The sequence below is a fragment of the Orcinus orca genome, chromosome 21, assembly GCF_937001465.1.
Source record: "Orcinus orca chromosome 21, mOrcOrc1.1, whole genome shotgun sequence".
Taxonomy (NCBI): domain Eukaryota; kingdom Metazoa; phylum Chordata; class Mammalia; order Artiodactyla; family Delphinidae; genus Orcinus; species Orcinus orca.
Window position 1 is genome coordinate 21,237,843 of NC_064579.1, and position 22,046 is coordinate 21,259,888.

General features: G+C 40.2%; 1 protein-coding gene across 1 annotated transcript in view; it reads left to right on the plus strand.

The window, feature by feature from the left end:
• Positions 1–791: 791 nt before the first annotated feature.
• The window catches only part of SORBS2 (sorbin and SH3 domain containing 2), a 318,050-nt gene continuing 296,795 nt past the window's right edge, over positions 792–22,046 (plus strand). Inside the window, exon 1 of the mRNA XM_049704104.1 lies at positions 792–969. The gene's annotated coding sequence lies outside the window, so the exon portion shown is untranslated. The remainder of the gene's footprint in view (positions 970–22,046) is intronic.

Here is a 22,046-nt window from a genome sequence, read left to right on the forward strand (position 1 = left end):
ATGGGTATTTTAAAATACTCTGCTCTAAATCCTTAACCAAAGTTAAGTATAAAATTGAACCTAATATATGGATAGGAGATGATAAAGGTGTACTTTTTTATTCTTTCCTTATTTGGCCTGCTTTCATAGAATACAGGATTTGATATTTCTTTCTGGTACTTTTCTTCTAGAGATGGTAACAAAGCATTTACTGCTTGTCATTGATCTTTAGGTTTTCATTATCGTAGCTATATATATAAAGTCAACCATAAATATTGTAAGAGCATTTTGTGTAAGTGATTTATAACACTTTCTTGAGATGGCTTCAGCAGCCTCATTCAACAGCATGGCCTGGTATTTTTAATAACCCTCTTAATATATTCTGTCATCCCCATCTGTTTTGATTTAATATTGATTATACAGACATGCCGCGCTGCAAGATGCCACCTGATCACTTCGGTGCTGTGTTATGCGTGCAGTAAGCTCAAGGTATTTTCAGAGAGGAAACACAAAACTGCTGTTGTTAAATTATATCCATTTTATTAGGTTTCTTCCGGGTAGGTTGTGTAGAACTTTGGAAAATTAAACATTAGACATGTTCATAGGAAATCATGTCACTGCTTTTTAAAACCAGCTCAATTTAACCTGCCTCCAATTCCCTAACCAGCAATTCTCTGACTATATCCCTGGGGAAAATATATTGAACACAGTGGAAGGTTAAGGCAGCCGAGTACAGTGAGACTACCAAGCAGCCAATCGGATGGCGAGGGTCTAAAGATCTGATGCCTCCGGCGAGCAGCGCCAAGCTGGGCTGGTTAGTCTCCTTTTATTGCGGACGAACACCACATACATGTTGTAACGCTCCCTATGTTGGCAGCAGTCACCAAGCAGACCCCGTAGCTAAGAAGAGAGAGATATATGCCCAAGCAACTCATTCTGCACAGCAGCCAACAAGACGATATTCCTGTGCTGGAATGTTCTCGTTCAAAGGTATCGGTTCTTTTTCATTGAGTTGTTCTATTTCTTGAGAATTACGGGAAGCAAGATGCTGGCGCTGGAGGATCTCTTTGCTTTCTAGTAATGCTTTGTTCCTGGTCTCAGTCGAAATGCCAGCCGTTTTAAGACGGTTAACCTCTGGGGGAGACGGTAATAAGCAGAATAAAGGAACACTTTTACGTGGCTTAAGCTGACTGTTCAAAGACCCTTTATTAGGACTGACTCTTTGTTATTGTTGCCATTGTTCTGAAGGTAAGCTGGCCAAAAATGTGGCTTTAAATCATCACATTCTGCTACCTTTATAACTAAAGAGACCCAGGGAAAGAACTGGGGGGGGCGGACGGGAGTGGGGGGACCACATATCTCAAAGGTCGCTGCAGTTTATCTGGCTGTCTCCCGGCCCCAGAGAGAAAAGGGACCACAATGCTGATCTCAGGTAGAGAAAGAGAATTTTGTCGGTATGAGGATTCCTCTATGCTTTAGACACAAGTTTTATAAAAAACAAACACTTTGCATATTCTCACCGTGCTTAATAATTAAGATACCTTAATTATCATTTCTTACTGACAGCTGGTGTAATTGTCCAAAAGTCATCAGCATATTAGGAGCTCTTGTGTTAGTTGCCAAGGTAATTGGGAGGATAATTTAATATGCTGCAGGGTAACAAAAACCCATGAAAACACACTGCATTAGGTGAGGCATGAGATTGCTCTGTGGGGCATTTATTTTTTAGAGTGAGCCCCTTCTTTTGTCTCTCCTCTGCATCAATTATCTGTTGGAAGGAATGGATATAACAGGGGCTTTCCATCATTTACCATACATTAGGCAAGATTTAACTTACGGCTGAGATATTAAATTGCTAGCCATATAGAAAGGTTTCACTGGCAAGTTGTATGTTATCCTCTGTGGGACATTTGAAATTACACACTGGTGGATTATCAATGGTGGCCTGAATGAAGTTGAGATAAACTGTTGTCTCAGGGAGCAGAAATGAATGCAGGCAGTGCTTTGCTTCATTTTCCAGTTATCTCTGAAAAGCATGGCCCATTAACATTTTAACCTCTATAGCTAATTATCAGGACTAATGTTTTCATATTATGTCTCTGGAAGCTCTCTTAAGTAATGCAAATTCTTTGTGTATTTTTTAAAAGAGGGGGGATATTAAGGCATTGGTTATAGTTTCTGAATTTCTAGGCCAGTGGTATTTTTTTACCCTTGCTTTTATTCATTTATTTATTAATTATGGTCTGTGGCGCTAAATACACTTTGCCTCTGTAACATCATTAATTATGTATTATGATACACTTTGTGACTTTCAGGTTCTATAAATATTTATAAGATGCATGATTTTATTTATAGAATATCATATAAACAATAAAAATAATATGTATAGCTAATATTTTTAAATCACTGTTTAAACTTGAAAAGTCACCATTTAGTTATAATACGTTCATCATAATACAATAATATAAAAGTTAAAACTCTAAGTCTTAAAATTTAAAAATCAACTATACAATAAAAACAAGAATATTTTTTATACATGTGAAATTATTGCCTTTTTATTTCTATGTTTAAAAGACATGGCTTTGGAGAATGCAAAATTAGCCGATTAATTGGATGGCCATAGGGAATTCAGTAGCAACTTCAATGAATGGTAATGGGAATATAGGAATTAGTGTTATTCTGCAGAAGAGAATATAGAAGGATGATATCTTGTACTTGAACTATAAGAAGTGTCCTTACACCTGACATGATGTAACACGTATTTCTATTAAAGGAAGAATAAAAGTGTAATGTTAGAAAATGAGGTTGGAATCAATAAAGCATTTTAGGTCAGCAAGAGACAGGTTAAAGGGATGGAATTAAAGCAAGGAAGGGGGCATTTTCCTCGGAAGCTGTATGGGGGTAAAATAATAGACGGGGACTGGCCTTTGGTTCCAGACAGATCTGGCTTAATAAGTCCCAGCATTGCCACCTACCTGTGAACCTGGGCAGATTAGCCCTACCTGGTTGGCTTGTGAGAGTTAGAGGAATCCACATAATTATACGTAGTTTATGTAAATAGGAGAAGGGTGTAATTGAAAAGATATGATGTCAAAGTCAAGTCTGACCTCCTTGGGGTTGACTCGGTATAGACGTGATTACTCTTTACACTTAGAAGAGGGAATTGACTACTGTAGAAGCAGGAGAAAGGCCCTTGTTAGTTCATCGCTGTCCTCCACCCCCTGCATTCTCTTCCATCTCTCCAATAATGTCTAAATTTCTGCCTTGTGAGAGCAATGCCTTCAGTGTAAGGCTTTGAATCCCATTTAAATGCAAATAGCCTTGGCAAGACTACTTGAAGATATGATTACACCTTGGTCTTTGGGCAGGACCTAAGAGCAGATGCTGATAGGGGACTGCTGAGTAGGAGAGAGATTACGAAAAAAAGTGGGGAGGTGGGGAGTCCAGGCAAAAGGGATGCTACTGAGAGAAGCAGCAGTCACTGGAGGCTGGAAAACACCTTATTGCACCAAGATAACTTACTAACGCCTACAGACAGACCTGGTAGACTAGGAACGTAAAATTGGTCTCTGGGTCCAAAATAAAGTAGAAAGCCTAGGTAGGCAGCAATGTTGGTGAGAAACATGATACATACACACTTTGTTTTCCTTGGTCATCTATGAGGATGTTTGCTGCAAGCAGTGACCTCATGCTGTTCTTAGGAAGAACTTATCTACTGGCTTGAAGGGGAATAAACAAGGGGACAGAAAACAAAATCTAAGGGACAGGGCTTCCCTGGTGGCACAGTGGTTGAGAGTCTGCCTGCCAATGCAGGGGACGCGGGTTCGTGCCCTGGTCCGGGAGGATCCCACATGCTGCGGAGCGGCTGGGCCCGTGAGCCATGGCCGCTGAGCCTGCGCGTCCGGAGCCTGTGCTCCGCAACGGGAGAGGCCACAACAGTGAGAGGCCCACGTACTGCAAAAAAAAAAAAAAAAAAAAACCAAAAAACTAAGGGACAGAGCAAAATGTTTATTTTTATGATGATTATTTTTGCCAGGATGCATGTAAGGAGATAACGTGGAGGATGGCTTTGTTGAAAACTAACTCTGGCTGTCCGCATGCTCAGCTTAGATCTAAACAAAGAACATCAAAACAGCCTCTGAAAAGGAGTGACCTTCACATTTGCGAAGCCCTTCAAACTCTCCCCATTTGAGGTAACTCAGTTGTACCTCCTCGATTTTCTTGAACTTAAAATGAACTCCCATTCACTGCTTTCCCGCACCTGCTGTCCTGCTAGGAGAGGACTGAACGTTTAGGGTGCTGCCCTGGCCGTGTGGCTAATGGGAGGGTCCTGATTGTCCCAAGGTCAAAAACCCCCCACTCACTGGCCAACGTCTTAAATCCATCTGTGATACCACTGAAATGTAAACACCTCTGGATAAAGTAACATCATAAAAAGCTCTTTTAACTTTTTTCTTTTACCTCTTTTAATACTCTGTCTTCTTTTTAGAGTTTTGGGGACGTTTGTTTGTTTCCTTCCCCAGATTGGAGTTAGAGTCTGACTTCAAATTTACCATTGCCTAGCAAAAGGCCTGTCTCATAGAAAATATTACACGAGTGTTTGTTCAACTTATTAACACAATTTATTTCCCAAGAAGCTGATCGATGTATGCACGTTGAGCTACCAAGCTACCTAAGTTCCGTGAAGAGTAAAGTGGCTGAATTAATCGACTCCATTTGACCTTGCAATAAAATCTGTGAATTAGGAAAAATTTCCTTTTGTTCGGCATCTCTCCGAAGCCTCAGGTCAATGTGTCCCGGCACCCTTGTGGTACTGCGGATACCCGGGAACTGTCCAAGCAAATCTGATAAGTCCACTCTGATAAAGTAACAGTTTCCTCTCATTCGTGAAGGAGCCAACTCCAGAATGTGCCATGTCAGGAAGGACTGGTGAGAACAGCCATCAAAGGACACCAGGAGTACCTGCCACCTACTGGGAGGTGGAGGTTGGTTTCTAACAGGGACGAAGGGCAGCAACTATAGGACAGCGCTAGCCTGTCATCGAGCTGGGCCTCTAGAATGAGCTGGGTGATGAGCCACACCCTCATCATTAGGGAACACATAAAGCCGTATCCCAGGCATTGCATGAGCAGTCCGGGTCCATCCCTCATGATTTTGTAAACCCTTCTTAGGACTTTTCAAAATTCTTGTCATGGACTGAGAAGGGAAGCCAAGTGTAAGTTTTCTGTAATATGCCCGAGTGGTAATGTGATGGTACCTGCCTGTGAACAACCAGGACTGTGTTACTACAAAATCCCTCTGATGTAGGTCATGGAAAACAAGGGAGTGATTCTGCTGGAGCACTACCAAAAAAGGTTGCCTTGTTTTGTGTTAGTATGATGTCAGTATGGGATCATTTGAAGGGAGCGCCTGGGTTTATGACCTGGGAATCAATCAGTCTAAGGTACCATCCTTCTTTCTCCTATTTAAACTGTACCATTAGACATTTTCCTACTGACAGACAGAGGGAAACATTTGTATGTTTATTTGGTGGACATTCAGCTTCTTCGTCTGAAGAAGACTCTAGTCCATTCATATTTTGTTCACAGGGACTTTCAAGCTCCCTCTCCCCAGCGCTATGGAGGGGATCGCCCCTTGTAGAGGTCCCTGTGAAGTTCTGAAGTGTCTCTCTCTAAATCACACTCTGCCTCTTCTTAGTGGAAAAACAGGAAACACTAATTTAAAAAAATAACAATTCTCGACAAGTCAAAATGTGTATTAAAAATTAAAAGTATTGTCCCCAGCATGGTCTTATATTTCTTAAGGCTCCAAAAATGCATTTAAAAAAAAATCATTACTGGGATCCTGGAAGGGGGGCTTATCACTGCCCGGCCATGCTACTGGGCACACAGAAGCACTAGGTAAATATCTGAGTTGAATAAAGAATCTCTGTGAAAACTGCCTCCAAACCCTCAGCCTGCACATTAATATAGAGCTGCTACAGCCCATGCTGGTCTCCCCTGTTACTAACTGTGGCAAAACCATAACTTTCTCCCTTGATCAGCGCCTCTCCAAGAATTTATCCTTTACCTGCCTCTACTTTCATTTGATTCACCAGCTCTGGGAGTGCTTCCTTATTTGTTATTAAAAAAATAGGTTGAATTTTGAACGGTAGCCAGATGTTCAAAACCTCATTCTTTTTTTTGCTGCACCGCACAGCTTGTGGGATCTCAATTCCCCGACCAGGGATTGAACCCAGGCCATGGCAGTGAAAGCCTGAAATCCTAAGGACTAGGCTACCAGGGAACTCCCAAAATATTCTTAACAGGGCCAGTTACCGCTTATAGCAAAAACTCTTTGTCTTTCCTTCCCCTCTTCTTGTCCTCCGATCATTACGGTGAGATGGTTAAGCCTCCATCACTTGGGCTTCATGTGATGAAATGTCAGTGAGCATTTTGAGAATGCTGATGCTGTCGGTTATTTTTACCAAATAGATCTTAGATTCAACATTTTCTCTGAATTTCCCATTTTCTTTGTTTAGACTCCTACACCTCTCACCATATTACTGCTTCAGGTTTTAATGGGCTTTTCTGCTTCTACGCTCTTCCTTCCTCAATCTATTCTCCACACTGTTGCAAAGTTATGAGTTTAAAAATCAAATTTATTCACATTATTCATTTTCTTAAAACATATCCGAGTGCTACCCCTCACCTCCCACTAACTTAGTCCAATCTCTTCCAAAATGTGGTGTAATAGAACACGAAATTTCAATCCAGTGGACCTTCATTCAAATCCTGTCTGTACTATTTTCTCAGTTGACCCTTTGATTGCCATAACAATGAAACCAAACTGATATCTATCTACCTTGTATTTCACTTGAAGTTTAAATAGGAGAAAGAATGTCAAGTATCTATGATGCCATCTGTTGCAGAGTAGGCATTTAATAATTTGCAAATAATTCTTTCTGCTCCAGAGTCAAGTCCAAATGCATGACTTGGCATAGTATAAAGGGGACTTTTACTATCTGACATCTGCCTAATTTAGCAGCCTCACCTCCTGCCCCTCCAGTCCACTGCCTCCTTCCCTCATTCCCCAGAAATTCTTGGAGTCTGCCAACACCAAGTGCTGTTTTAGTCGGCATTCCACCATGTTTGCCTTTATACGTGTTGTTTCCTTGACAAGGAATGCAGAATTTCTTCCTCCTCCCATTTCCCAGAAATCTCCTGTTCATCACTGAACACGGGAGTCATGTGCTTCATTTCAGTGATATTCTTTATACCTTATAATCAGATATCTAATATTTGATGATCGTTACTATCTGCCAGGTGCTCTTTTAGGTGAGCATTTTACACATGTTATCTAATTAATATTGGAATTCATCATTCTACTCATCACAATATATTGTCTATCTTCCCCATTACAGTTTGAACTCCTTGAATGTGGAGAAAAGTGATTAGCATAGCTTGAATGAATGAATGAACAGCAAGGTAGACAGGTAGAAGATAGGGAAGACTAATGTGTGTTATAAGATGTGAAACTGTTCCCTGAGATGGGCCAGTATTTTAGGGAGAAAATTATAATGAAGCCCAGGGATTTCAGAGAAGATAAAATGTAAACAAATAAACAAAGTAAAACAAAGTTAAACCAGAATGGGCTGATCGAGACTGGAGAGGTTCGGGTAAGTAGAGTTGGTCTGACAGAAAACATTAAATATAAGAACAGAGGAGAAGCTAGATCAGGGAATTCCTGAGGAAGGAGTCTAGGACTGCATTAATATGAGTTTCAGTTCCCAAAGAAACTAACCAGAGAAGGTCTAGATAGATAGAAAAAGAACCAATCACTTCCAGAATTAATATAATGTATTCACATGAGCACTTCCTTAGCGCCAGACCATATGCTCAGTACATTATATGAATTGATTCATTTAAATGTGCTTAAAACACCCCAAGGGAAAAAGGATTTTGTAATCCCTATTTTACAGATGAGACAACAGAGGAGTGGCCAGACTTGTTTAAGACTACAGAGCTGGAAGTGAGAAGGCTTGGAGTTGAACTTGTTTGCCTAACTCTAGCGCTCACACCATTTTTTATTCTGCTGTTCTGGCTCTTTCAGTAAACTGTGGGAGATGGCTCAGGCTAGAGGAAAGGTGAATTACTTTAGAAGAAAAAACATGACATCATTCCCAAAGTTTGGAACTAGAGGAAAATTAAGAAATTGAAAGCAAAGGGGACTTAGGTACTAGAGGAGACAAAATCTTCCATTCCATGCTCAAGTAACCGAGGGCTGTGAGATTTCCCCATCTATAGAGCATCCCCTAAGAGTCCCATGACTGTGGACTCTGAAAACTAACTTCATATGGGGGCTGCATTCCTCTGGATGAGGGAGTAGGGAGAGGACGGGAAGGGAATTCAAGCAGACTGGAAGGGGAAAGCTATAGACACCGGGAGTGTGAACTGTGGAAACATTCTCCTTTGTCCTTTGACCCCGTCCTTACTATGGGTGTGTGACTGTTGGAGGATGGGGTAGAAATTGGGGGAGTGATAGTGTTCATTTATAGCCCAGGGACCCATTTTGGGTTACCGCCCGGGGAGAGGTGTCTGGTTTTATCACCCTGACACACTGACAAAGGACAAGTTCTGGAGCAGAGAGCAGTCCAGCAGGTCATAATTTTGCATTTTATGTTACTGAATTATATTTTATCTGTTTGATAAAATAAAAAGCTAAGTGACATTTTGGAGGAGGTTTTATTGTCTTATTCAGCCCTTTACATTTTACATATTAAAGATGTGTGCTGTAAAGTATGTCCTGTTCACAAAACCAGGCTCACACATACACTGCGTTGAACTTCTTCCATTGATGTATTTTTTAAAGAATGAATCCGTTATTTAGGAGAGAAAATAAGGTGTATGAGGAGACGGAAGTTTTTTTTGTTTTTCATTTAGTTTGGTTTGGTTTGTATTCCCTTTCCTGACATTTTGATTAGAACATTGTCTACCGAAGGAAAATATTTTGAAACATGACTGTTCAATAAATGTCATGCGTTGATTTTTTTCTGGAATTCATATCTATAGCTAACTCTCATCATAACTTTATGCTTCACACAGTTCAGATTTTTTCAGACAGCTAAACTTACAAACATGTTTGTGGGTTTATGGCTCTTTCAAACTACCTCTTTTTTACTTCATCCTCACCACTCCCTTAATTCACATTCTCAGATTTTTTTGGTTCAGATTATGGCAACAACCTTGTACAGATCTCTAGACCCACCCTGTTCAACTTGTACATAAGAGCCAGCATTCTCCTTCTAAAGCACACTTTATTCATGCTAGTAACTTCCCAGATAGCTCTGTGTTCTCAGAATAAAGTCCAGCTTCCCTTGTGGATTACAAAGTCTTTCTTGATCACCTCTCAATATGTGAGATTTTCTCCTAATTGCCTCTGCACACCCCACTCTGTATTTCATGCACTTTGAGCTACTTGTACTTTGTCAAACATATCTTGTTGTTACACCACCTCAAGCCTTTCGAAATGCTGCTGCTTCTACCTGGTTCATTGTCCCCCACCCCCTCCATCATGTCACTTCCCTACTCCTACCACTAACACCTCCGTCTTGGTGTGTCACATCCTGCAGCAATCCCTGCTCATTCTTTTTACAGCTTACATGCTTACCCAGCATGAGCTAGATGTCCTTTCTCAATCTCATTTAGCCTCCTGTTCATATTTCTAACACATGGACCATGTTTATTTTTTTATATTTTCCTGGTTCTCCAAAAATGTTTGTTGAATGAATAAATGATGAGAAAAGCAAGAATCCTCTGTAATGAAAGTGGCAAAGAAAAACCTATTTCCTATAAAAATGTCATAAATGAAATGCCATAAGAGGAGCTGTACATGAAATCAAATATCCTTTGAGATTTGCCAGAATTGTGCAATGATCAGGATATAACTTGGGATTTGAATTACCATCATTTTTCATTCGTGATGTAAAATGCCATTCATTAAATGTGCTTCCTTTTGACCTAAACTTTTGCTAATTAATATGGCATGCTTTTTACGTGTGGATAGTTCTGTCTGTACATTTGGCTTGGCTTCCTCATTTATCCAACGTGACCCTGTTAGAAGAGATCTGATGGGGTTTATAAACTTCTCAAAACGGTCATCCACTCAATGCAATCGTCACTGTATCAACTAGTTGACAGAGTCAAATAGGTGGAGTAAACCTCCAAGCAATCAAACAAATGCTGCTCTAGCACGTAGCTTAATAATTGCTAAAGGTCAATATTCTATTTAACGGCCAGGGCCCTTTCCAAATCAACACTAACTTTTGAGTACAACGTGGAACACACTGGTGTGTATGACTACGTAGTTCAACGTGATTCATAAACTCCAAGGTCCCCAGAGCACTAATGATCATATATTCAGAGCATCCTTGAAAGCCTTGAGATCAGGGCCCTTTTCCCCATGAATTGTTAGTTGCTGCATTTGAAGAATTCAGTAAGACGGTGATTTGTAACAGATATTTGGCATCAAATGTCTCAGCTGTTGATGGTGGTACTAATCCTACACTTACCTGTGTCATAGGATTAATGGGAAAACACGTTTCATGATTGCTAGACACACCATAATATTTTTTAAACATCTTTATTGGAGTATTATTGCTTTACAATGTTGTGTTAGTTGCTGCTGTATAACAAAGTGAATCAGCTATATGTATACATATATCCCCATATTCCCTCCCTCTTGCATCTCCAACCCACCCTCGCTATCCCACCCCTCTAGGTGGTCACAGAGCACCAAGCTGATCTCCCTGTGCTGTGCGGCTGCTTCCCACTATCTATTTTACGTTTGGTAGTGTATATATGTCTATGCCACTCTCTCACTTCATCCCAGCTTACCATTACCCTCCCTGTGTCCTCAAGTCCATTCTCTACGTCTGTGTCTTTATTCCTGTCCTGCTCCTAGGTTCTTCATAATATTTATTGGCTTACCAATGACTTTCAAAAAATTCACAGACTCATACTCCTTTATACTTGTTTCATTTTCCAGGACATAAAGTCACTTGATCCGCCTGTCCAATGACTGCTTTCAGCAAAGCTTCACACACATGTATTGCTGAATGCTTTTCATATGCCTAGTTTTTCTTGTTAAATATTTATGACTCTGTGCCACATTTCAATTTTCTACAGTGTGAAAAGTATAAATGCATCAAAGCGCTGTGTGATTTCTGCACTATGCATTGCAGATCCAAATTCTAGACATGCCATGTCTTTATAGTATCTAATTTCACTGTATTATACAAATTCATAGCCTGGAATCATCGGTTAGAAATGGAAGACCACGAAATCCAGATCCTTTGAAATAAAATGAAGTTGAGGCTCAATCTTTGTAGGTATTTAAGTGGTTTGGCCAATGTCATACACATGTTAATGGAAGTATAAGTGCTGGAATCCAGATCGTGATACTCCCAAGCCAGTATCTATACAATGGCTTTGATTTTGTACCTAATATCTCTTTTGGGGGCACTCTAATACTTTCTGCCGATCACTAATTAGAATTTGCAGCAGATTTGGAAAAGGAAAGTAGATGGCTATTTACGTAATTTTACAGGATAGGAAATTTTCATAAAATGGTTCCTAAGAAAGAATACAGGCTAACAAATGTGAGTGGGACATAGCTTTAGTGGGTAATTTTCCAGAAGACCACCATTAGCTTCATCTCAACACGTTTACATTCAACCTTCAAACAAACAGAAAAGTTGAAAGGTATCTGCTACCTAGATTTAATTATTAACATTTGCCGTATTGCTACATCCCCATGTGTGTTCATTTTGAAGAAGCATTTGAAATTAAGTTGCAGACATCATGACACACTTCTCTCATAGATATTGATACCCTAAGAATAAGGACATTATTCTACACAGCGTTAATTCTATAAGACAACTAAGAAAATAAATAGTTTGCTAATATCATCTAATGTCTATTTCATTTTCAAACTTCTTCTATTATTCCTTATTAATGATTTTATTCTTTTGTTCTTCAACCAGGTTATATTTGAGGTTCATGTATTTAGTCTCTATTAATCTAGTATACTGCCCTCCACTATTTTTCCCCATGACATTGACCTTTGAAGAGAGCAAACCAGTTGTCTTGTAAAATGTTCCACAATCAGTATTTGTGTGGCTGTCTCTTTGCGATGAGGTTTACATTGTTTCTCATTCCCTTTGTTTCCTATACACTGGCAATTAGTTCTTTCAGCTTGAGTAGAAACTGTTTATCAGTCTGGGGGAAGGCCATGTCCTAAGTGATACTTTACATGGCATCACATCTGGAGGCACACACTTCAATGATGTCCAACTTCAGTCATGTTGCACTGGATATTTTGGTTAAGGTGGTGACTGCCAGATCTTCCTATTATACAGAAAGGTTTTCCTCTTTGAATCCTCAGGTAGTCTGAAGGATGGTAATTTGTCACCCTGTGGAATATCTTGTTCTCCAAATAACTACTAGGTTTGTCCACATTGAAATTGCCTTAAACAACCTAAGAGTCTTTTCCAGGTATATCTTTCCTGCACATGTTCAGTGACCTAAGAAGAGAGTATCTCACCAGAAACACCATTTATCCAATTCCTTTCCATCAGAAGAAGTGCCAAAAGCCTTCTATAAGTTATTGTTGAATTAAACCATGTATATTATAGAACAAATTGATGATATCATACAGGTTAACTGTGGAATTTCTTTTCTCTTGTCCTAATTATTAAGTATGCCAGCATCCATTCATCATCTAGGTGTAAATCAAAACCACATTTCTTCTGTTACACTCCCAGAAATAATCAGAACAATTTGGAGAGCCATGACCTGTTCTTGCAGTAACTCCTTCAGAATATGAACCAGCATGAATCACAAAGGAAGACCTCAGATAAAAACATACATTGTCTCTTCCCTGTCTATTCTAAACTCCCTAAAGGCAAGAACCATACTTCTGATCTTTTTTAAAATAAATCAGGGCACAGGTGGAAATTATTCTAAATAAGAACATGAGGACACATTGTCCTGAAGGTTAGGAGTAAAGAAAATATGAAACTGGGGAAATGTAGTCAGCTAAGTAAAGGCAGTACTTGAGGAAAAGTACTTTGCTAAGCTATAGGGGACATGCTGTCCCAGAAGCTTCTACAAATTATCTCCTCCCACCAGCATTTCAGTTATATGCCAATTGCAAACAGAAGAGAAAGGGGGCTTTTTGTCAGTATCTTATTTAGTTTTTCTGAGTTTTATTTTTCTCAAATGTAAAATAAATCATTTGAACTTTATGATCTCTAAAATTCTTTCCACCAGAAGACAATATGTATATAGGGAACTGAAATGTGTTATGTAAGATTTGAGGCGAGGCTGAAGAAATGGGTACCATTTGTGCAAGGATTGAGGAAAGGGGTAAGGAGGACAAACCAGACCTGGGAGAGAGTGTGGGCTGAGTCACAGAGAAGGAAAGAAAGTGGAATGCCTCAAGGATAGAGAGGAAGGATGTCATTACCTGGGAAATTGTCTCTGTTTGTTTGTGAAAATCATGGGAAGTAATGCTGGTAGGGTACGTGGGACCCTTCACTCATTCAAGATTTTTGAGTGCCTACTATATGTCTAGATAGAGAGGGTCCAGGGATGAACAAGACAGCCAAGGACCCTGTTCTCATGGAGATTATATACTAGTGGGAAAAGACAGATAATAGACACATAGTCAAAAATGTAATCTCACAGCCCTATAATGTAATGGCCAAAGGGGTAGGCTTTGGAGCCAGACAGTCTGGGCTCAAATCCCAGTTCCCCAGTTTGACCTCGAGCAAGATATTTAAGCTTTCCATGCCTCAGGGTCTTGTCTATATAATGAAGATAATAATAGTACCTGCCTCGTAGGGTTGGTGTGAGGATCAATGAGAAAAATACATGACAAGCTTTATAATTTGTACTGTATTTACAGAACAGTGTCTGGCACATGGTAAATCTAAAACAAATGTAAGCTATTGTTAGTATACTAGTAAGTGCTGTGATAATAATAAAGCAGAACAAGGGCATGGTGTTTCAACTCCAGCATTATTGACATTTGGAGCCAGATAACTCTTTGCTGTGGGGCTGTGCTGTGCTTGGTAGGAAGTTTAGCAGCATCCCTGGCCTCTGCCCATGAGATGCCGGTAGCACCCTCCTAGTGGCATCAACCAAAAATGTCTTCAGACATTGTTAATGGGCCCCTGGGTGGCAAAATCACCCGTGGTTGAGAGCTACATGTCTAGAGGATAAACAGGTGTAGTGTTTTCAGGTAGGGTGATCTAGAAGAGCTCTTTGAAGAGGAACAAGGACAGAGCCCCGAATGATGGGAATGAAGCAGCCATGCAAAACCCCAGGGGAGAGTGTTCCAGTAGAAAACTCAGCAAGGATAAAGTCCCCGCACAGGAACAAGTTGGCGGGGCCAGCTTGGCTGGAGAGGAGTGCAGGAATTGTCAGAGAAGTAGGTTGCGTCACAGTATAAAAGTCAATAAAGATCATGGTAATAAATCTGGATTTTATTCTCTATGTGCTGAGAAGGTGTTAGAGAATTTTAAACAGGAGAATGAAATGAGTCGATTTCTGTTTCATAAGTTTATTCTTGGACTGCAGAAGGGCAGCCGTGGAAGCAGGGAGACCAGCGAGGAGATGAATGCAGAGTCCAATGAGAGGCGAGAGGCTTGGACAGGGGTCATTAGAGGTCCTGGTTGTGGACACGGCGAGATGTAATAGGATGCTGATATGTTCTGTGGAAGAACCTACAGGACGGGTTAAGTGGTTGAGGATTAAAGGGTAGATGGGCAAGGAGGAGGTTTGTGGGGAAGGTGCTTAATAAAGCAGTAGTTCTGTCCAGCCCTTTGAAAGTTTGAACTCCCACTAGTAATCCCAGTGGTAACTGGGCTGTTGACTCTACTGGAGATAAACTGAGAGGTTGGAGCTGGAGATACATGCTTAGGAGTCATTGGTGTTTAGTGACATTTAAACCGTTTGAGATCACCAAAGGAGGGGAAGAGGTGGAAAACCAAGGCCCAAGTTCTGAAGCATCCCTGAGGTAGAGGTAGAGAATGAAGGAGCAGTCAGTGATGTAGGAGTGAAACCCAGAGAGTGTGTGGTGTCCTAGAAGATAAGGAAAGAAATGCTTCAAGAAAAAGCATGTCATCTGGGTCAAATGCTACTGAGAGGTCAAGGAAGAAGAGGGCTTTGACTTCACATTTGGATTTCACAAGATGGAGAGAGTTGGTGACTATGACAGGAATGGTTTCATTGACATGATGGGGATGAAAGGGTTGAGTGTATTATCAAGAGAATGGGAGGTAAGAAAATTGAGACAAACAGTGTACATATTTCTGCTGGGAAAGGGAGTAAAGAGATGAGTAGCAGCAGTTAGAGGGCAATGGGAGCCAAGGGAAGCACCATCTTGTTGTTAAGATGGGAAGCATTGCCGCATATTAGAATGCTGATGGAACCATTCCAGTGAAGAGGAAGAAACTGATGGTCCCGGGAGACATTAGGAATAATTGCATGGCAGAATTTATTGAGTAGTGAAAGAGGTAAAACTTCCAGTACACAATGGAATGGCTTGTCTTTTACAGAGAGAAGGAGAGATAGTTCAATAAAGTGGGAGAGAAGAGAAATTCTAGGTCAAGTGGTGTTTGGAGTAGAAGATGAAGTCATTCTCATCAGAATACTTCTGTTTTCTCAAAAAAGTATAAAGCAAGATCATCAACTGATAGTGTGTGGCTGGAGGGTGGAAGCTGGAAGTTTACAAAGAAGATTAAAAGTCCTCTAGGAGTGTGAACAAAAACATTTATTGGGAAATTTGTTAGAACTGCCAGACAATACCAAGACCTATTTGAAATGTGTCGTCGTATATGTGAAGTAAGACCTATCGGCATGCTTGTGCGCATTTCCTTAGTTGCATTCACTATTTGAAGCAGACATAAAGTAGTTAGAGAGCTGGGTTTAACCAGATGGGTATATTGCTGGACAAGTATACAAAGGGAAAATTAAAGGACAAGGGAATTAAAGAAGACAACAAGGGGAATGATTGCATGAATGGGTAATGACAACGATGCTGTTGAATAGAAACGTGGCACATGGGGAGCAGAGCTGAGGACAGCGAGAACGTAGTAGTGCCAGTGCCCTAGAATTCTCAGAGAAATAAGTAATTCTCGGAGCAGCAGTGCTAGAACAAGTCATCTAATATGATAAGTGATAATTATCAGAGTGGATACTTTACAACTGAGATTTCAGCAATGGCCAAGTCATTGGAAATGAATGGTAGGTGATAGAGAGCTTTGACTTTTAGGGTAAGAAATATGGGCTCTTATCTTCCTGAGCAAATGGTTTAACCTGGAGTTTATGGACAGGCTTTAGAGCACTGAGTCAAAATAAAAGTGTGTCTGTGTGTGTGTGTGTGTACATTTTTCTGGGGGAGAGGATCCTAGGCTCTCTGAGATTATCAAAACCATATCTGAACTGCAAAATGTTAAGAACTACTTCTCTAGAATCTAGGAAGTGAGCAGCCATTGAAAGTATCTGAGCAGTACAACAAACGTGCTATTTAGAAAAATGAGACTGAGTTTGAAAGGGTAGAGAGAAGAGGAGATACTCTGTGTAAAAAGAGATAAGTAATTCTCCACTGACACTGCACAGAAAGCGGGAGATGCAGGAGCTGACTGTACAGAACACCTCTCTGGGACCGACTTCCAATGCCATCGGAGGCAGCAGCCCTCTTTCACATCATATTGTAATCATCACTTCCACTCTCTTCCTTTTCTTACTAAAGCAAAGTGTTGGTTTATGTCTTACGGTTTTAATTAGGCATCACTTGACGAGCTCTTGAATGAGAAGAGTGTAGGAGGATTTAATCAAAAATGTGGAGTCCTGCTAAATATATCTCTTACCACTTTGGGGCAGGACAGACCTAGAGGTATTTTTCAAAAAGGCAGAGTGTGTGTTCTTATGCCCAGGAGGTATGGATGGGGTTCCTCACTTCTGAAGGGCTTGTCACGATCATAACCATAAAAGCCCATCGACCTTGAGATTAACACATTATGGTGTTGCCAAAGCAAAAGATTTGAATTCAGGCAGATGGTTAAGCTGCCATTGTAGTTAATTTTTACAATATCTCTGTTAAATTTTTTTTTTATCAGTCCTACTGTATGAGTAAAAAGAAGTTGAGAGACATTAACTCACCCACAAATGGACAGCTAGTAAATTGCAGAACATAATACGTTTTACAAAAAGATATTAAGGTGGACAGGGAATGCACTTCTCAAAGGTATAAGAAGCATTTTCATCTAAATCTCTTAAAGCACTCACTCTCACACTAGTGTAAGACTAGTGAATTTTCCTTAAAATCAGATTAAAGAAACAAGCAGACAGGAAATTCTGTCATAATTAAAATCAATCAAATGCCATGTTGGAATAGAATAACTTATTATTCAAGAAGATAATTGTGAGCAGAATTTCAATGAAATTTAGAAATTTTAAAATGATCATGCTGGAATTTTTTTTTTTTTTTTGCTGGAATTTTTTTTGCGGTACACGGGCCTCTCACTGTTGTGGCCTCTCCCGTTGCGGAGCACAGGCTCTGGACGCACAGCCTCAGCGGCCATGGCTCACGGGCCCAGCCGCTCCGCGGCATGTGGGATCTTCCCGGACCGGGGCACAAACCTGTGTCCCCTGCATCGGTAGGCGGACTCTCAACCACTGTGCCACCAGGGAAGCCCGGATGATAAAAGTTTTGAGAAACTTTTCATGAGTGGTTGGAAAAGGGTGTGTTTCCTTCAGAGGATAAGTCATAGGAAGGGCGAGACCTGAACACAGGGTGGCTCGTCTGTGCAGGGAGTCTGTACCTGCACCGACGCTGGTCTCCGACGCTCCCAGTGAATGCAGCCCTGCAATGCAGTGACAGTGCTTTCGGGAGACTCTCTGTTCTCCTTACATTTTCTAATAAAAGCTTGGCTCTGGTTAAAGAGTAAAGGCCATGTAGTTGGCTTAGATCCTTAATGGCGTTGGTTTGGTGAAGGTTTATAGGTCTCTATTTAGCCAACCTAACACTTAATGTGCGGGGAATTTTTTGTTTTTTCATAGCAACAGTCGTCACTGGCCAAAGTACATCCTCACCTACAGAATTAAGAGGAGCAGAGACGCACAGCCCTTCCCTCTTGCTGGCAGTGGCCGCCGACACTGTAAAAACTATGGTTATGACAAGATGACTTAGCACCGTCTCCTGAACCCTCGAATGTCCTCAACACGATTTCTCCACATTCTTAGGGGATAAGTCCCCTTTTCGCCCTGTATTCACTGCCTTCTCTGCTCTGCATCACACAAATCCCTCTTCATCCCTTAAGCAGAGTTGTGCAGCTACTTCTAAGTAATTTCTTTGCCTCTTGACCTTGGGGCTCCATCCTCCAGTTGGTGTCCTAAGTTGTTTTTGTTGAGTTTTTAATATGAAGGAGGTTTCCTCCTGAGAGGTACATTGGGAAAAGCTCATAAAGGAATTGCTTTTCTCCCATTTTTATCTCCTTACTCTGAACACCTGTAAACTGAGGCCAGACCATTTATTTACATATCCTTATTATTTTCTTCTCTCTTTCTGTCTCTCTCTTTTTCTTTCTTTCCTTTCTTTATTTTTTGTCTAATCTTTTTTATCATAGTCAGACTATAAACTTCTTCAGGACAAAAACTTTCTCCTAGCTCCTGAGATAGCGTTAAGTATATTGTAGTTGCTCAACTAACATTTGTTGATAGATTGATTCTTTTCTCCTTTCCCACCTTCCCCACTCTGTCCTCCTTCCTTCCTTCCTCCTTTTTCCTCCTCTATTTTGAATAAGAATGAAATATCATGATAATACTTTTTTTTTTTTTTTTGGTGCAGTACGCGGGCCTCTCACTGCTGTGGCCTCTTCCGTCGCGGAGCACAGGCTCCGGACGCGCAGGCCCAGCGGCCATGGCTCACGGGCCTAGCCGCTCCGCGGCATGTGGGATCCTCCTGGACAGGGGCACGAACCCGTGTCCCCTGCATTGGCAGGCGGACTCTCAACCACTGCAACACCAGGGAAGCCCAATGCACTGAGTTTTTAGAGACATACATTTCACAGGCACTTGGACTTTAATAAAAACATGTTGCATTAATGCATTAATTAAGGAAGGGAGAGGCAGAAATTCACAGAATTTCTTATGCAGATCATTGCTACTTTTTCCATCACAGAATGTTGCCTTTTTTATATTATAGTAAGAACATAGAAACTATGATTTTTCACATTGTTTGGAAACAAATGGATAACAATTAAGGAAATATTATATTGCATAAGTTGTATGATCGGAATAATGTATGACAGTGATAAGAAGAAATATTTTATTGAAACAGAAAGCTCAAGAGATTTGGAATCTTCCAATTTAAAACTGTAATCCTAGTATTATAGTAGAGACACACTTTTCTTCCCCACTGACATGAAATAATAAAAACTACAACTGTAGGTTATTTTGTGATATTTGGAGAATAGGGAGGTAGATACGTAAAACACTCCAGTAAATAAGCACAAAACTATCACGCTCGTAAGTTATCAGCATAATGTGTTGATTCTTAAAGAAGAAGAATAATGATAACAACAAGCATTGATTTTGCATTCTGTGCACCAGGTATAGTGCTAAGTGCTTTGCATATATTATCTCATTTACTCCTCACAATCACATCATGAGGTCAGGTCTCTTATTAGCTCCATTGTACAGGTGACAAAACTGAGGCTGAGAGGTAAAATGACCTCCCCAAGTTCATTCTTCTTTAAATGGCACAACGTGGGACTCAAACCCCCATTTCTCTAACACCAAAAGTCAGGCAGTTAAAAATCTCTTTGATGTCTTAAAAAAAAGTTGACCTTTGATAGAACATAAAAATGGGGTGTTTGATGGGAGGCTACTTCAAACTCATTTTAAACTCAATTATGAAAGACTTTGGAAGCTGGAGCAACGATGACTTAGAGGTTGGAGCCTTTTTACATCATGTGAGATTCAGTCCTTGCACAACTGGTGTGAATTGGATCAAATGGATACACAGTGATCGATGAGGTGCCCATGGAAGCCTGGGCCACCTGTCACAAATACCCTGTCCACAGACCTGCAGAATCAGAAATCTTGCAAGGTCGTGGTACCCGGCAACCCACATTGGTAATAAGCTCCTCTTGGGAATCCTGTATAAACTAAAATTTAGAAGCCACTGTTTTAAGTATGGTTTCCTTCTCTTTAGAAGCAGGAAAATATTTCATTCAAATGTTTAAGTTTAAAGAAAATCACTATAGGGACTTCCCTGGTGGTCCAGTGGTTGAGACTTTGCCTTCCAAAGCAGAGGGTGTGAGTTCAATCCCTGGTCGGGGAGCTAAGATCACACATACCTCATGGCCAAAAAAACAAAACATAAAACAGAAGCAATGTTGTAACAAATTTAATAAAGACTTTAAATGGTCCACATCAAAAAATATTAAAAAAAAAAAAGAAAATCACTGTAACTATGATATACCTGGAGTTGCAAACTATGATATATCTGGAGTTGCAAACTAGTTGCAAACTAGTAGTTTTTGACTGGGTCAGGAATGTGTGGTTTTCTCTTAAAGAGACTTTAAATGCCTGTACATGGGGCGCGCACCTCCTGTTAAGCTACACCGCCCACGATTTCCTAGCACGTTGTACTTTTAAGACTCTTGCCTAATCCCTGGAGATGGCTGGAAAGAAGAACGTCCTTTTAAATGGAATCCATGGGATGCTGGGGTAAATGACTCCCTTCTGGGGCCCTGTATGCCTGGCTCTCCCACAGTGCTTTTGACTTGTCTCCATAGTAGTTTTTCTCTTTGTTCGTGGGATTAGACAAGGAAGGATGTTTACATTTTCTTTGTTTCTTCTTACCTCCCCAAATGACTCAAAGGGCATCCTCATATATCATTTGAGAGCTCAACCCTTTCTGATAAAGTAGAAGGGAAAGAATACACTAGAAATATGTATATTTTTCAGAAACTAGGGGAAGAGAAACAAAATTTACATTAAACTGAGAAAACATCATGGCAGGTAGAATGGATCAGACTTCAGTGTCATTTGGTGATAAAAATTATAGGAATTATGTACCCCTTAAGTGGTTAGAGTATAACAACAGTAGGTATAATGGCTTTGGAAAGAAGAGCTAGATCGAAATTAATCAAGATACTTTTTGGGGGAAAAGATGACCTACTTGATGAATTAAAACAACTTAATGAAAAAATAATAAACATGACATATAACCTTAACTTTATTCAATCAATAATTAGAAGTAGTTAGGCTTATATTTCCCAACTAAATATATGTAGTTTTCAAATTAAGACCTAATGGGATTTTTAAATTTTATCTATTTTTATTTTTGGCCATGCCACGCGGCATGTGGGATCTTAGTTCCCTGACCAGGGATCGAACCCATGCCCCCTGCAGTGGAAGCGTGGAGTCTTAACCACTGGACAGCCAGGGAAGTCCCCCTAATGGGATTTTGACCCATATTTTACTTAATTAGGAGCCTTCAGTCAAGTACTGAGTGCTGAAAAATGTATTTTGAATAAGTTAAGAAAACTAAACAAATAATAAACCAAATATATACGTGAAAATAAAATAACGTGACTTTAAAGTAGTGTAACAGATTCAATAAGAAGGAGAGTAAGAAATGGTATAACCTTCTTTGTGAGACTTTTCCTTGGTTTTTGAGCTTACAAAGAGCAGTTCCATATTTCCTCTACTGGCTGAGGACTACTTAATTTGTGATCAGGATTCATTGAAAGAGTTAATGTCAGGGTCAACAATGGGTGGGTGTCCAAGGGGAGCCCACGATGTACTCAAAATGGATTGTCAAAGTCACTCACTTAGAAGTAAAGATGCATCTTGTGATGCATCAAAAAGTTTAAACGTGCCAATTAACCTATCACGTTTCCTAAGGAAACAACTAGTGATACTGGCAAAGGTAAACCTATAAGGATGTTTATCAGAGCAATGTTTAAACTAAACTAGTTTAAAATAGAAACAAAGTATATTCCAAAATTA